The sequence below is a fragment of the Halichoeres trimaculatus genome, unplaced genomic scaffold (genome assembly GCF_033239565.1).
Source record: "Halichoeres trimaculatus isolate MK-OKI-2021-1 unplaced genomic scaffold, fHalTri1.1 fHalTri1_scaffold_9, whole genome shotgun sequence".
Lineage (NCBI taxonomy): Eukaryota > Metazoa > Chordata > Actinopteri > Labriformes > Labridae > Halichoeres > Halichoeres trimaculatus.
In genome coordinates, this window is record NW_027437188.1 from 9,127,329 (window position 1) to 9,140,701 (window position 13,373).

The window sequence follows — 13,373 nt, forward strand, 5'->3', positions numbered from 1 at the left end:
ATCATTAACAAAGGCTATCATGAGACTAGTCAGAGTTAGAAAGTGCTCTCATTGATATCTGATTGGCTCCCCTGATGCCACACAAAAATCTCAAACCATGATTGGCTACTTGGATATCAGAGGCGGGGCTTATGTTACATTTAATTGAGTCACCTATACTTCATCGACGTTGAACAGTTAGCAACAGCATCCCAGAACCAAATCCCTCCATTCCTGCTCTCATCACTCACCATAAGCGCAAACCAAACAGAGTCGACATGAGAGTAAAAAAAGAAAAAAAAAAAAAAAAAAAACACAGAGAGAAGTATGATGAAAGATGTTGGAAAGAAGGCAAAGTCAGAAAATGAAGCCTGTTTGGGCCACAGCACAAAGCCACATGTTTCAGCTGTACACACAGGACTCACGCCACCCTGAATAAGTCAGCAACCTTGTTAGGCCATCCAAGGCAAAAAGAAAGTCTGGGCTCACTTCTGATCACAGGGACTTCTGGTTATGATTTTGAGTTGTTTGGTAAGAACTGAGCAGAACAGTCTGATAGGACTTCATTGTTCCATTTTTATTTTATAATTTGGAAAATTTGTTGGAACAATAAGCAAAGTCTTTTCTTTCTTTTTTTCAGTATTTTTCAATTATAAATGCACAAACATTGGAAAAAAATTGGAAAAAATAAAAAGACACAGAGCACAACAGAACAAACAAAAAAAAACACCCTATACTAACAGAGCGTGCTACGCTGTACATATACGCAAGATAAAAAAAGTAGATAAAAAAGAGAATGAAAATAAAAAGACAACAGGAGACAGGTTATCAAAAAGCACATACAAGAGATAAATAAAAGAGAACACAGTCCTTGTCCTTCAGTTAGAGATTTAAGTTACTTTTTCTATAAGAAATAGTGCAGTGGTTCCCAGATCCTCCAGCACTTATCTGATTTTTGATTAAGGTCATGAGTCAACTTCTCAAGAGGAACAAGAGCAGAGATCTGTGAGATCCACATGTTGACTGTAGGGGCCTGGGGAGTAGACCACCACAGAAAAATTCATGTTTTAGCCAGAAAACTGTTTGCCAGTGACCTCCTGGATCACAGAGAGAAACCCCTTCCAGAAAGTTTGAATGTGGTCACATGACCAATACAAGTGAATACATGTACCTTTATGTATATTACAGTTAAAACAGTGATTGGATGTGTCAGGGAAAATTTTCTGAGGGTGAACAGGTGTGTAGTAAGTTTGATGAAAAAATGTAAAGTTCTGTTCATGAATAGAGATAGAGGTACATTTAGGGAAAACCCTGCTGCAAATCTTATCCCAGTCTACAGAGTTATACGTCACCCCCAGATCACGCTCCCATGACAGCTTCAGAGAGTCATAGCTTGAGAAATCAGAATAAAGCAGAAAAGTATAGACCAGGAGTGGCCAACCAGTAAAGGACTAAGCGCCACAAAAATTACCATGGTCCTACAAAGAGCCACATAACACAGGTGGTCTTAGAAACGCACTTCCTTCCAGCGATATGACATAAAATGAAAATCGATACATTTCCAATTTTCAAAGCGAGATTTATTGTGGTTGTAAGAGTGTTTAAATCTATCTATCTATCTATCTATCTATCTATCTATCTATCTATCTATCTATCTATCTATCTATCTATCTATCTATCTATCTATCTATCTATCTATCTATCTATCTAGATTGATAGATAGCTATCTAGATAGCTATGAGCAGATGAGCAACTGAGAGGAGCACATGTAGAGAAAAAAAACTGAAACTTAAGTATCAATGTATTTATCCAAGTATTGATCAATACTGATCCCAACGTTGGCATGAATATATCAATATTTTAGATTGATTGGCACACCACTACTCAAAACAGTCTATTTATATATATATTTGTACTTTTTTAAGGAATGGATCAAAGAGCCGCACACCAAAAGGCAAAGAGCACACCCCTGGTATGGACCTTAAAAATCAACCCTTTAGGAAATTTGGACAAAACTATAATATTTTCCAGCTCTGACAATCTCATGCGGAACTTGCCTGCCCTCAAGAGAGACCCCAAGAAGTGACGAATTTGGAGATACCTATAAAAATATTCGTGGGGAATATTAAAATCAGCCTTGATTTGTTCGAATGACTTAACAGAGTCTGAGACCAGCAGGTGGGCAGAGTTTGATAGGCCCTTAGAAGTCCACTCCATCAAACCAATACTTCTTATTTGTATTGGCAAATCTGGATTGAAAGCCAGGGGAGAATGCAGAAATGATAGGAGGAATATTCAAGTGTTTCTTCACATCTCACCAAACCAGTAATGTGTTGTAAACTACTGAGTTATTTTTCTAATGTGATTTAGCTGATCTACATTGTTTAAAAAAGGAAGAGAGTTAAGCCTTCTGGGAAAGCAAGACAGGGATTCAAGATCCAACCACAAAGAGTGGTTGACATTATTTTAAGTTGTGCTGACCAATTGTATAGTTGTAGATTAGGCAGGGACAAGCCTCCCAAATTTTTTGGCTGAGTAAGTAAAGAAAACGTAACTCTCTGGTGTTTGTTATTCCTAATAAAGCATGAGGTGTGAATTAAGAGACCTAAAAAGCAGGGGTCAAATAGCGATCAAGGAAGAGCGTACATTTTAAGCAAGTTGATTCTTCCAAGAAGGGAAGGTGGTGAGGAGGCCCAAAGTCTTTTCTTTTGATATCCTTCAGCGTGCTGTAGGTCTGTGTTTGTCCAGCAGGTGGCAGTGTTGACCTGCTTACTGTAGCACATACTCTCAGACAGCCTGCTGCTCGTTCCTCTTCATCAAAAAGATAGAGATTAAAAAACAGAACCACAGTGATTGTTTCACACATCTTAGACACACTTATGACAAAAAATGAAACCGACAGCTTCATGTAAATTCTTCCAGCTAAAGCAGAGCATATACTTACTGCGTAAGAGACAAACAATGAATAAAAGATGTCGGATAAGTGATAGCACAGCCCTGCTGAAAAACACACTTACCTAATTCACAGCTCATTCTCTGACCTCAATGATGGCATCACGTCATCACATGAACTCCAGCAGGACCAGCCTGAGTCACACGCCACACGTTTCTACTCTGTGTCAGACTGACAGGGAGGAGTGCGTTCCCAAATCATGCTCCACAATCTGCCAAAAACGCCACTGTTCCTGGAATAATACAAAGAGCCCCCGGCTGTTGGTTGTGCCTCACTTTCACGTTGAGCTTTGGGGACACACTGTGAAATGACAGCACCAAACCTGATGGAGGGTGTTGGTTTTCTGACTGCCACCTTGTTTACCTCTGAACTAAAGAGGACGAGGAAACAAGGGCAGAAAGATGAGAGCGGCAAATGCTGTTTTCCATTCCCACCATCTCTGACGGGCTTTTGGCTCTGTGTTGTTGTTGTTTTTCTGTTGTCTGCCTTAATCCGGCGAAAAAGAGAATCTGGGCACTAATCTGTATTTGGGTTGTGTGTAAAGATTAAAGTCTCTACATGTATATCAAGCTTTTCATCTTCTTCCTTTGGCCTATTTCCTTCACGGCCTTTTGCTTTGGCAACATGCGTTCCAATTTCCACTTCCACTGAAGTGATTTCTCATGTCTGAGGTCCTGTGTGGAGGGAGGCAGCATGCAGCAGGGGCACTTAAGGGCATTACAATTATTTAGCAACACAATTTCAGCTGGGATTTACAAGAGACAGATTGAGAAAGAAACGGTCAAAGGTGGGAGTGAGCAGGGTGAGTTATTCTCAGTTTAGTCTTTATTTAGAAGATGCAACCCTCTCTTTAATAACCTTGCTGCTGCTCAGAGTTCTCACTTGAGTTCATAACCCAGGCTTTTATCAAGAAATGTGAAGTCTAAAACCCAGCCTGAAGAAAGGTTGTCAACAATATAAAGTTATTTTTTTGCAGTACAAATGAACAGCCAACACAGATGATTATTCATCTCTCAGTCCTTATCTAACCCTCACACACTGGTCAGGTCAACTCTGTGCTTTTCTTTCAAAAGTTAAAAAGTAATTACAATGAACGCTCTCCCGAGAGGTGCAGAAACATCTGAATGGGGCTCTTTGTGAGCAGTATTCAGATTTTTATAAGTAAAACTTGTGGAGTTCCCCTTCAAAACCAAGTTCATACCCGTCCTCTTTGTATCCCTTACAACGAGAACTTTTATCATCCTTCTAAAAGCCACAATAAAAAACCACACAAGTAACTGAAAAACTCACTGACTCTCAGTTTCTCTGGGAAATCTCTCGACAGTCTACACTGTCAGATGCGCAGCCTCATTTTAAAGGAGTCTCACTTGTTTCCAGAGACGCTTTCCTCCAGGTCACTGACCGGATGAATGCATGAGCTTCAGACGGAGCCAAAGCAGCCTGCCCAGCACATGGCTGACTCTCTGCTGCAGATACCGCCCAGGGTGAAACAGTAATTCTGAATGGTGAGCAGCCAGGCTGCACGCTCAAACAAACAATCCTGCCCTTTCTTTGCTTCAGATACTTCCCCTGCCCACCCTGTCAAAGTGAGAAACAACAACTTAAGCATATGGGGAGCATGCACACCACAGTGCATGCATGGGTAAAGAAAGTGGCTTTAGTCTGCTTCCCTGGTTCGAGTGCTGTCCCTCCAAAAGGCTCTTGACTCTTTGTCAACATGATGCTTTGATATTACATGGAGAATTTAGAAGTCTTCAAAACTCATTCCTATGACAGAAACAAAACTGTATTTTTGTTTGTCATTCCATTCATGCTCCTGAGTTGAGTAAGTTTCCAGTCATTGTGATATCTTGGTTATGCCAGTCATATCAGAGGTATATCAAGTTTCAAATGGTAGAAGTGAAATACAAAGTCAACAGATTGTTCTCATTTTAGAGTTGTGTTGTACCATTGTTTTGTCCCCTGTTCACATAAAGTCATTCAAGAAGATGGATCCTATTAGTGATAGTAGTGGACTGACTATGACGCTAACCTCAAACCCTCAAGTATGAACAGCAGAAATGCAGGACTTCAGGTGGCTAATGTTTGCAAGCTAGTGCCATTGCTAAAACATTGGTGTCAAAAGTCAAAGTTGGAATGAGAGGCCAGAAGTTAGAAAATGAAAACAAAACTCAAATCTTGGCTGTTGTTTCTGAATATGTCAGTGGTATGTGAAAGATACATGGTCAAGGGTCATGCCCAGGTGGCAGCCTTAGGTACAGAAAAGTAAAAAGAGGGAAACCAGGTAAAAACAGAGGTTGAACAGGGGCTGATCTAAGGAGTAGAGAGGGGTGGCCATGCCCCCAACTGTAAATCTCATGGGCCATCCCCAGAAAACACCCTCTAAAATCTTACAATAACAAACGTTGGACTGGACTGGACTTGTGTTAAAACCAAGCAGAAAACTCCTGCTGTGAGTAATGAAGCCCGTGCAAAAGTACCCAAAACTGCAGTTCTTTAAGATTCCACTTGAGGCCGGCTGAAGAAAAAACAGAAACCACATACACACCAACTGACCATTTACAGCTTGGTTAAAAAAAAATCCGAGGTCTGGACAGCTCATTTCCTTATTGGCACACACTGAACCGTGGGAGAATCTTTTTACAACTTTTTCCCAAAGTTATTAAATCTGTGAGTTTTGCCCCTAAAATAAAACCCTGTAGCCGTTAGTAAAAAGGCTAAAAGCGTCTTTACTTCATTAAACCTCAAAGGGAGTGAGGTTGAGTTCAGCAGTACCAATATGGTGTCCACTGATGAAGGGCTCCAAAACTGTGTATCAGAAACAGATGGATGATGTCACAGAGACTAGATTCTTAAATAATAGTATGTCTGAAACCAACAGTTTAATGCGTTGGAACTCTTTGCTGTTTCCTCGTCATAATTTTATGTAACTAAAAATTGATATATGAACTCATTACTCTTTCATTCTGCAATTTAAGGTAAACTAGATAATGCTTTTTTTTTCTGGTCAAAAAGTTCTGAACAAAGTAAAAATGTTATTGAAAGGTTTGTAAAGTTCTTTTCCTTCCACAACAACCGCATGCATTACATCAGCAAGATTCATGTTTTTCTAACAGCATCTGATGGTGCTCATGGGAAATGTAGTTTGCATAACAGAAAAACACTACTAACTTTGTCCAAAGGGGTCACCAGAATCATTATAACATGAAAACTCTTAACACCACATGTAAAAACAATCAGATAGCTTTCATATTTGTTTGCACCCAACTTTGTTTGTGGAAGTTTTAAAACTTCCTCCTCGCTCAGCTGTTATCTTGGTTTCTTTCAAACTTTACTTTCAAGTAAAGTCATTATCATTTGGAGGAGGCTCTGGTTTGCTTTTGTGGATCATGTAAGAGGAAAATTCAAGTGATCAGTAAAGCCTGCGGTATTCATCCTTTTGGTGCCACCTGTGCAGGATTCAATTTTAATCCATTCAGTAGTTGTAGAAATGTTTCACTCTGCCTAGAAGTGGTAGAAATTTGTACCCATAAACAAATTGTTGATTCTGTTCAAGCAGAATTAATTTAGTGTAGTCCAAAGGCATGAACCTCACAAGTCATTTCACTTCAGAAAAAGAATAAAATCATATGAAAATGCACCAACAAAGAGTGCACTTAACTTTGGTTTTGTTTGAACTCCCCACCCGCTGTGCTAGGCTGTGAGAAGCACACTGCCTCAGGGGTGAATTCAGGGACATCTCTCTGTGGCGCACACACACATACACAAATCACGTACATATGGGAGGGAAAGTGAAAGGAAGTTCAGCCAAGTTGAGACAAAGTACTCCCCTCTATTTTCTAACAAGCTGGAATCCTCATGGTGATTCAGTGACATTGTTTGACTGTCAGTGCACCATCCAATTATGACCGGCTTCACAAACGGTTCAGGAGAGATAGAGGCCCACAGGATGAAGTAGTGACACGTGAGGCTTGGCTGGGACAGACAGCCAGGGGGAAATGGAAGGAGAAAGAGTAGGGTAGATGCAGCGGGAAGTGAGGCAGACATCGTAATGAAAGGCAGAGAAGGAAAACATCTGATATAAAAGTCTGCTGGAGGAGCTGCTGAGAAAAGCCCAGCAGCTTCCTCTGAAGTCTGCTCGAAAAAGCAGAGGAAACAGGCAGACACATGCATCCGAACCTGCACACTCACAGCCTCATACAAGAAAAAAAAAAAAAACAGCCTTGATATGCACAAAGCTTGCTCTTACACAACATGAAATCTGTGGCTCACACACACACACACACACACACACACACACACACACACACACACACACACACACACACACACACACACACACACACACAAACACACACACAGCATGCAAGCCCTGAGTCATGTTCAGTGGAGACTGACTGTTTCACAAAGATTAACTCCCTGAATTTATGAGTAACAGGCATTTCTCTGTCTGTGGCGACAGCTTGTTGGACAGATACACTTGAAGGAATACTTTCAAAACAACTTAAAACTTTTTCATCTGGAGCCAGGAAGGTATTAGCTTAGCTTAGCACGGGGACTGGAAACAGACAAACAGCTCGCCTTGCTTTTTCCACGTGTTAGGAAATTACAGCTAACAGCTGCAGTGAAGCTCAGAACTTTGCGTGTCGTATTAGGTTTGCTTGATTCACACAAATACATCACTACATAGCCTCACCAGTGCCCGGCTGACTTTGCTTTATTTTTTATTCAAACATTCTATTTTTTTTTCTTTTTTATTTTTTTTTAACATGGTGTTTTTAACATGGTACCAACAGGTTAGTGTGGTCACCACAGGGGATGCCAGTCAGTCTCCTTTGTTGGCAGAGCAGCTAGAGACCCAGCATAGAAGCTTGGCTAACAGCCACTTCAGACAGGCACAACTCTACCATGTGACTTAACAAATTTGAAAGACTTTAATCCAAATTTAAAGTATGGATAAATATTTCTAAACTCTCTCCACCTTGCTGTCAGAAAGCTCATTTGTTTTTGCACAAATTGTGAACAATTCTGCAAAGCACTGATCACCTGATGTATGAGTCTATGATGCATGAATCAACTGGATTTTTGCTTAGTGAACTGAGATGTTATGAGGTACAAAATAAAGGAATCTCAACTTGACAAGTAAGCAACAAATTTTATACAATGGGCTGTCATATCTGGAGTCTGTTATTTCAGCTCAGTGTATCTTAATCAGTTAAACACATTATTTAGACTATGGTTTGGATCAGTCAGCAGTAGCTGTAAATGCCTAAGACCAAGCGAAGGACAAATGTCCATTTGTATTTGGATTTAACCTCTGATATCTGAAAGAAAGTTGGTAAAACTTTGGGTTTCGATACATTTTGTCTCTTCAAAGCTTGCTTTTGTCTTCAACACTTTTGTTACTTTTTCCATTTCTAAAACCATTTTTGAAATGCGTGAACAACCTTGCAAAAGAAATATTGACCCAGCCGGGTGAATGAACAAAAAGAAATGAAGGTTTTTACCACCTGGCTGAAGCAAGAACATGAAAACTGACAATTTGGGATCTTTAAATCTAAAAAAATGTGTTTATTGTGTTATTACTTGTCATTTTTATCAGTATTTAAACTTCTTCTGAGTACTATATTTTAATGCATAGTCATCCTTTTTCTAATAATATCTTAAACCCAAAACTCTGTAACTTGTGTTTTAACCTTTGAAGCCTAACAGACACGTGTATGTGTGGCATCTATTCGTGCACTTTATGAATCACTGTTTCAAGCATTTGTCCCCGTCAAATAAACAAGTAGATAAAACAAATAGTGCAAAATAAACTGACTTTCTCATTAAAAAAAGTTGGAGCTCTGAAAAACAATCTATTTTGGTGAGTGATGTGACAGTTTGACCCAGTGTTAAAGTTGACAGTGAAAGCTGTTGATTAGCCTCTGGGTTAGTTTGTTCACTTCTCAACAAGGGGACCAAGCTGATAGAGATCCCCTGTCAGAAATATATGTGAAATGTAAAGGTTTCTCTTACAACTGCACTTAAAAAAAACATGTTTCCTGGAAATTTATAAAAGCTACACAATTTTCTTTCAGATTTTTGATTGTGGAAAGATCACATCAGCTCACAGAGATATGTTCTTATTCCTTTTGCTTATCATTCTTTAATGATTTTCAACTTTTAATCATCTAAAAGGAGGCAAAATGATATATAAAAAAAATAACTGAAAAGACTGTGAATGTACATTGAGTGTTTTTCCAATAGCCTAAGTTTGGTTCAATATTAAAAGGTATTGGAGGAATAATTACAAACATACTGTTGCTTTTCTGATGCACAAGTGAGAAATTGCTTCGAATCTACTTTGTATTTACTCTATAAATCCAGCTTCTATCCACTGAAGCTGCTTAAAGAAAGAGTACTCTGCCACCAAGCATGACTGAAATGCAAGCTAATGGGAGCTAAACAAGTCTAAACCTCATGATTACATAATCATTATTACACTTATCTCCGTAATATCATTATGTACAATCTACAACTTTATAGCATTATGAATCTGTCATCCAGATTTTAACCTTTTGCTTTAAACGCAAGCAAATAAACCACAGGAGCTACAGGCACCTCGTGATAATACTCAGAATAAAACTATTTGAGGCATGAAGTAGCCTCCACCCAGCGTCAAGTTTGCTAAAAGGTAGAATTTAACAGGAAACTTACAAAATAAAAGCATGTCAATAGAACATTGTAGATCATTCATGCTTTCAGCGACACCAAATCAGAGAAAAGCTACATGAAGTCGTCTTATAATGTGTGGTAACAACGCCATACCCGCACACAAGAGGTTATCTCACTGAATATGAATGCAGTGGTTTCACAGATGGTCTCTTTGTGAACGTCGTGATCGGATAATGTCTTTTTATTCAAGGTAACTTGACACCAGTCACCTTTTCTTGATCCCGCACCTCCAGCCAATCAGCGGCAGTCAGGGACACATGAACGGTGATAATATCCACGGAGCAGACTGGAGGCAGGAGGAACAAAGAAAGCTGGCCGCTGCGTTAAAACGTCCCTTCACTTCGTTCACGCGGACAAATATCGACTCCGTAGATGCTGCTTTTGCTTCTCTTTTAACACCGACCCATAACTACTGCATGTCACACAGTGAGTCAAGTCGCTCTGCTTGGTTTTGCTGAGGAAGGAGGGAACTTGGCGTCGTGTTGGGTCGTCTTAAGCGAGACCTTTTTTTTTTTGCTTTGGATGCGCTGCTTTGAAGGAAACACACGGTAAGTTTATTTCCCTCTTTGTACGCACCACTTCAAAACGGTTACGTTAAAAAGAGCCGTGAAAGCTGTAGAGCTGCGCAGTGTTGTCGCTTTGCTTTGTTGGACGCAGCAAAAGTCATGTCTCAAACTTTCCCCTTGTGTTTTCTGAGGTAACAACAGCACCGATAAACTCCCTGCGCACCCTGCCAGGACAACACGGCGTTCACCAAAGTCTGTTCGCTGTTTGTGCTTTTTGTAGTTCGTTGTGTCGTTGAAACAAAGACAGCGTCAGTAAGTTTATTAAACGGCATTTACTCATCGTTTTACATCAGTGTACTTCTTCGGCGTGGATAATTTTGCTAAAAAAAAGTCACTATTTTATTAATTAAAACAATGCAAGTCATTCAGTTTTTTAGTCACGCACCAATCAGCCCAGACTGGTGCTGCAGCTGAAGCATGACTCAATTTGTGAATAGTTTATTAATAGCCTGGGTAATTTAATAAGATGGTTGAGAATCAGTTTAAACGGTATAAAGCAGTAACTTCATGTATTTGGGCAAAATTTGTAATGTTAACATAAAACTTTCAGAATCCATCCAGAGATTTTGCTTCGCTGTTTTTGTCCTTGCTGGAGACTTCTGTTCACGCCTGCTGTTGTAACCCACTGAGCTGCCTTGAAGGAACACCTCTATTTATGACTCATTCATGCCCAGAGAAACAACACCAAAGCAGCGATTATGTTTTTCACTGGAAGGGGAAAGATGACTCTTGCACAGCTCTTTGCCAGATTTTTGTGAGTTGTTTATATTCTGAGTTATTTCAAACTAAACAGGAGCAGAAAGTTCCATTTCTTCACTCCTCCTTTGATTAATCAAAACCTGACACGATTCCAGGTGAGCAAACACGGCAGCCTGAAGCTTTTAGAGCATTTTGAAGTGAACCATTTGACTTCATTCAGTGCTCCTTTGATTAGCAGTTTGCCTTCTATTCAGAGGCTAAATGTTTTGCCTGTAACCACACCATCTGCTTTGCCCTCCTGGGTATTGGCAGGCTACTGTCCAGATCAAGTGTTATGAGAGATCTGTGTGGGAGGACCACAACAGATGGTGCGATGGAGAACATGGACGGCTGATGTGGTTGCGAGGCTCACTGTTGTGGTTTTTTATGGTCTTCATTGTTAGTTGTGGTACATGCAGTAAACAATAACCATTTTTTTTGTAACATCTCAGCACTTCCTCACCATCTTGCTTTCTTGGTATGGTTTGAATCTTAATTGTCTTCCGGCACTGTTGAAAGCCAGGTCATACAAGCACCATTGACCCTTGCACTCTATTTTTTACCATCTGGGATTTGACCCCTCCACATGAGTTGACCTCCCTGTATCAGCATGGGTGGGTGGCAGGAACGTGTCTGGGCTTGCAGGATGCTGAGGTCAACAGTGGGGTTCTCTATCAGGTCTAATTTATTCACAGTGCTACTTACTCACTCCAGGATACTCCTAAGAAAACAGGCTTGATCACAGCTCTTACTAACCCGAGTGGTGCAGATTGAAGTTGATTTCATTCAACCCTTCCTCAGTGAATGGAGACACTAATTTGGTTTTAAAATGTGGTACTTACGCCTTGGTGCCTCACCACGGTGCCTTGTTGGAGCTTGTTTATGAAGGCAGTTGGCAGCCATATCATGTTAGCCTCCATTGAGAATTGTTGTTAGCTAAGTTGTAGGTTTTGAATATGCAAATAATGTTTTAACGACCAACACAAAAAGTAACGTGTTTTTACCAGCCCCTGTTTGTAATGTGATACAACTAAGAATGGCAGTTGTATACGTTTTACCTCTGAATAACAAAAGGCTTTCATAAAAACATTTCAAAGAACATATTTGTCAAGCTTAAGGCCTGTGGGCCAAATGTGGCCCGTCATGCCATTTTATGTGGCCAGAGAGCGCTTAAAAGGTCTGATTGTCCCATAATAGATAAGTCAAAAGGGTGCATTGACCATAAACCATGTTTCCCATAATAAATACTGGTGATGTGACCCACAAAGTGACGGCATCCCGCCACTAGATTGCAGTGTTTTCACATCAGCGTGATTTTCCGAACTAGTGGAATTGAAAAATAAAACATGATCCCAACATGTCCAGAAAAGTTGCAGATGGAGGCTGTTTCAAGAAAGATGGGACGGCCAATATATGTTTGTGCCTCAAGGAGGAAAACTGGTATGTCTTTTGTGTTGTGAGGCCGTGCCGATTGTCAAAAAGTTAAAGAGTACAATCTATGTCAGCATTTTGACACCGAACACAGAGCTAAGTTTGCTAAAGTGAGCCTTCAAGAAAAATAACAAATGCAAAATTTAAAATGCACACTGCAAATGTTAAAGAAAGCCACAACCAAAAACAACGCAGCAGTGAAAGCTAGCTTTATTGTGGCTTAAGAAATTTCCTGCACCGCAAAGTCTTTTCAGAGGGTGCATTTTTGAAGCAGTAGTTACATTTATTTTACTGGACATTTTGTTACATTAAGCTGCACTTTATACTGTCTCAAAAACCTTTGCACACCAAAGGTGAACCAAATAAACGGCACAAAATTGCAAAAAATTTGGAGGTGTCATGTTCGCTATTGTCCTCCAAACAATGTCTCTGTAATTATTTTGTCTTTTGACATAAAGAACCGGGTGCTGGGACGTGACCACAATCAATGTTGAATGTTTTGGTATGTGACTTGACAACAATGAGCATTTTGATTGGTCGCATGTGTACTTTGGAAACAATTGTCCTCGGTCCAAAAAGCCACAATTTTGCTCAGCGAAAGAACATTGCTGGTGTGAGAGCTTGCATTGAAAAACAGTAGTTTCGAAAAAATGAATAACGTGTGAAATATTCCGTGAAAAATACGCGTCTGGTGTGCAAAGGGCTTTACAGTTGCTGATCTGGCTCTCAGTGAAAACAAGTAGGCAGACCCTTCAGTTGGATTGTTAAAATTTGCATTTGCAAATCCCAAATCTACATCTGATGAGATATGCAAGCAACTTTTTTTCCTTTCCTATTACAAAAAACACATATGTGCAGGCAAGTTTTCTGGGTGGGCAGGGGAGTGTGCTGCCTGCTGTGACAGGAGCACCAGCAAAACGTGAACGAAGTAAAACTAAAATGAGAATTCCATACTGACATCTGAAAACATTCACAAGACAATTTGTACT

General features: G+C 40.0%; 1 protein-coding gene across 1 annotated transcript in view; it reads left to right on the forward strand.

The window, feature by feature from the left end:
• Positions 1–9,849: 9,849 nt before the first annotated feature.
• Positions 9,850–13,373, forward strand: part of LOC141798438 (SPRY domain-containing SOCS box protein 4-like) — an 82,765-nt gene continuing 79,241 nt past the window's right edge. Inside the window, exon 1 of the mRNA XM_074680389.1 lies at positions 9,850–10,197. The gene's annotated coding sequence lies outside the window, so the exon portion shown is untranslated. The remainder of the gene's footprint in view (positions 10,198–13,373) is intronic.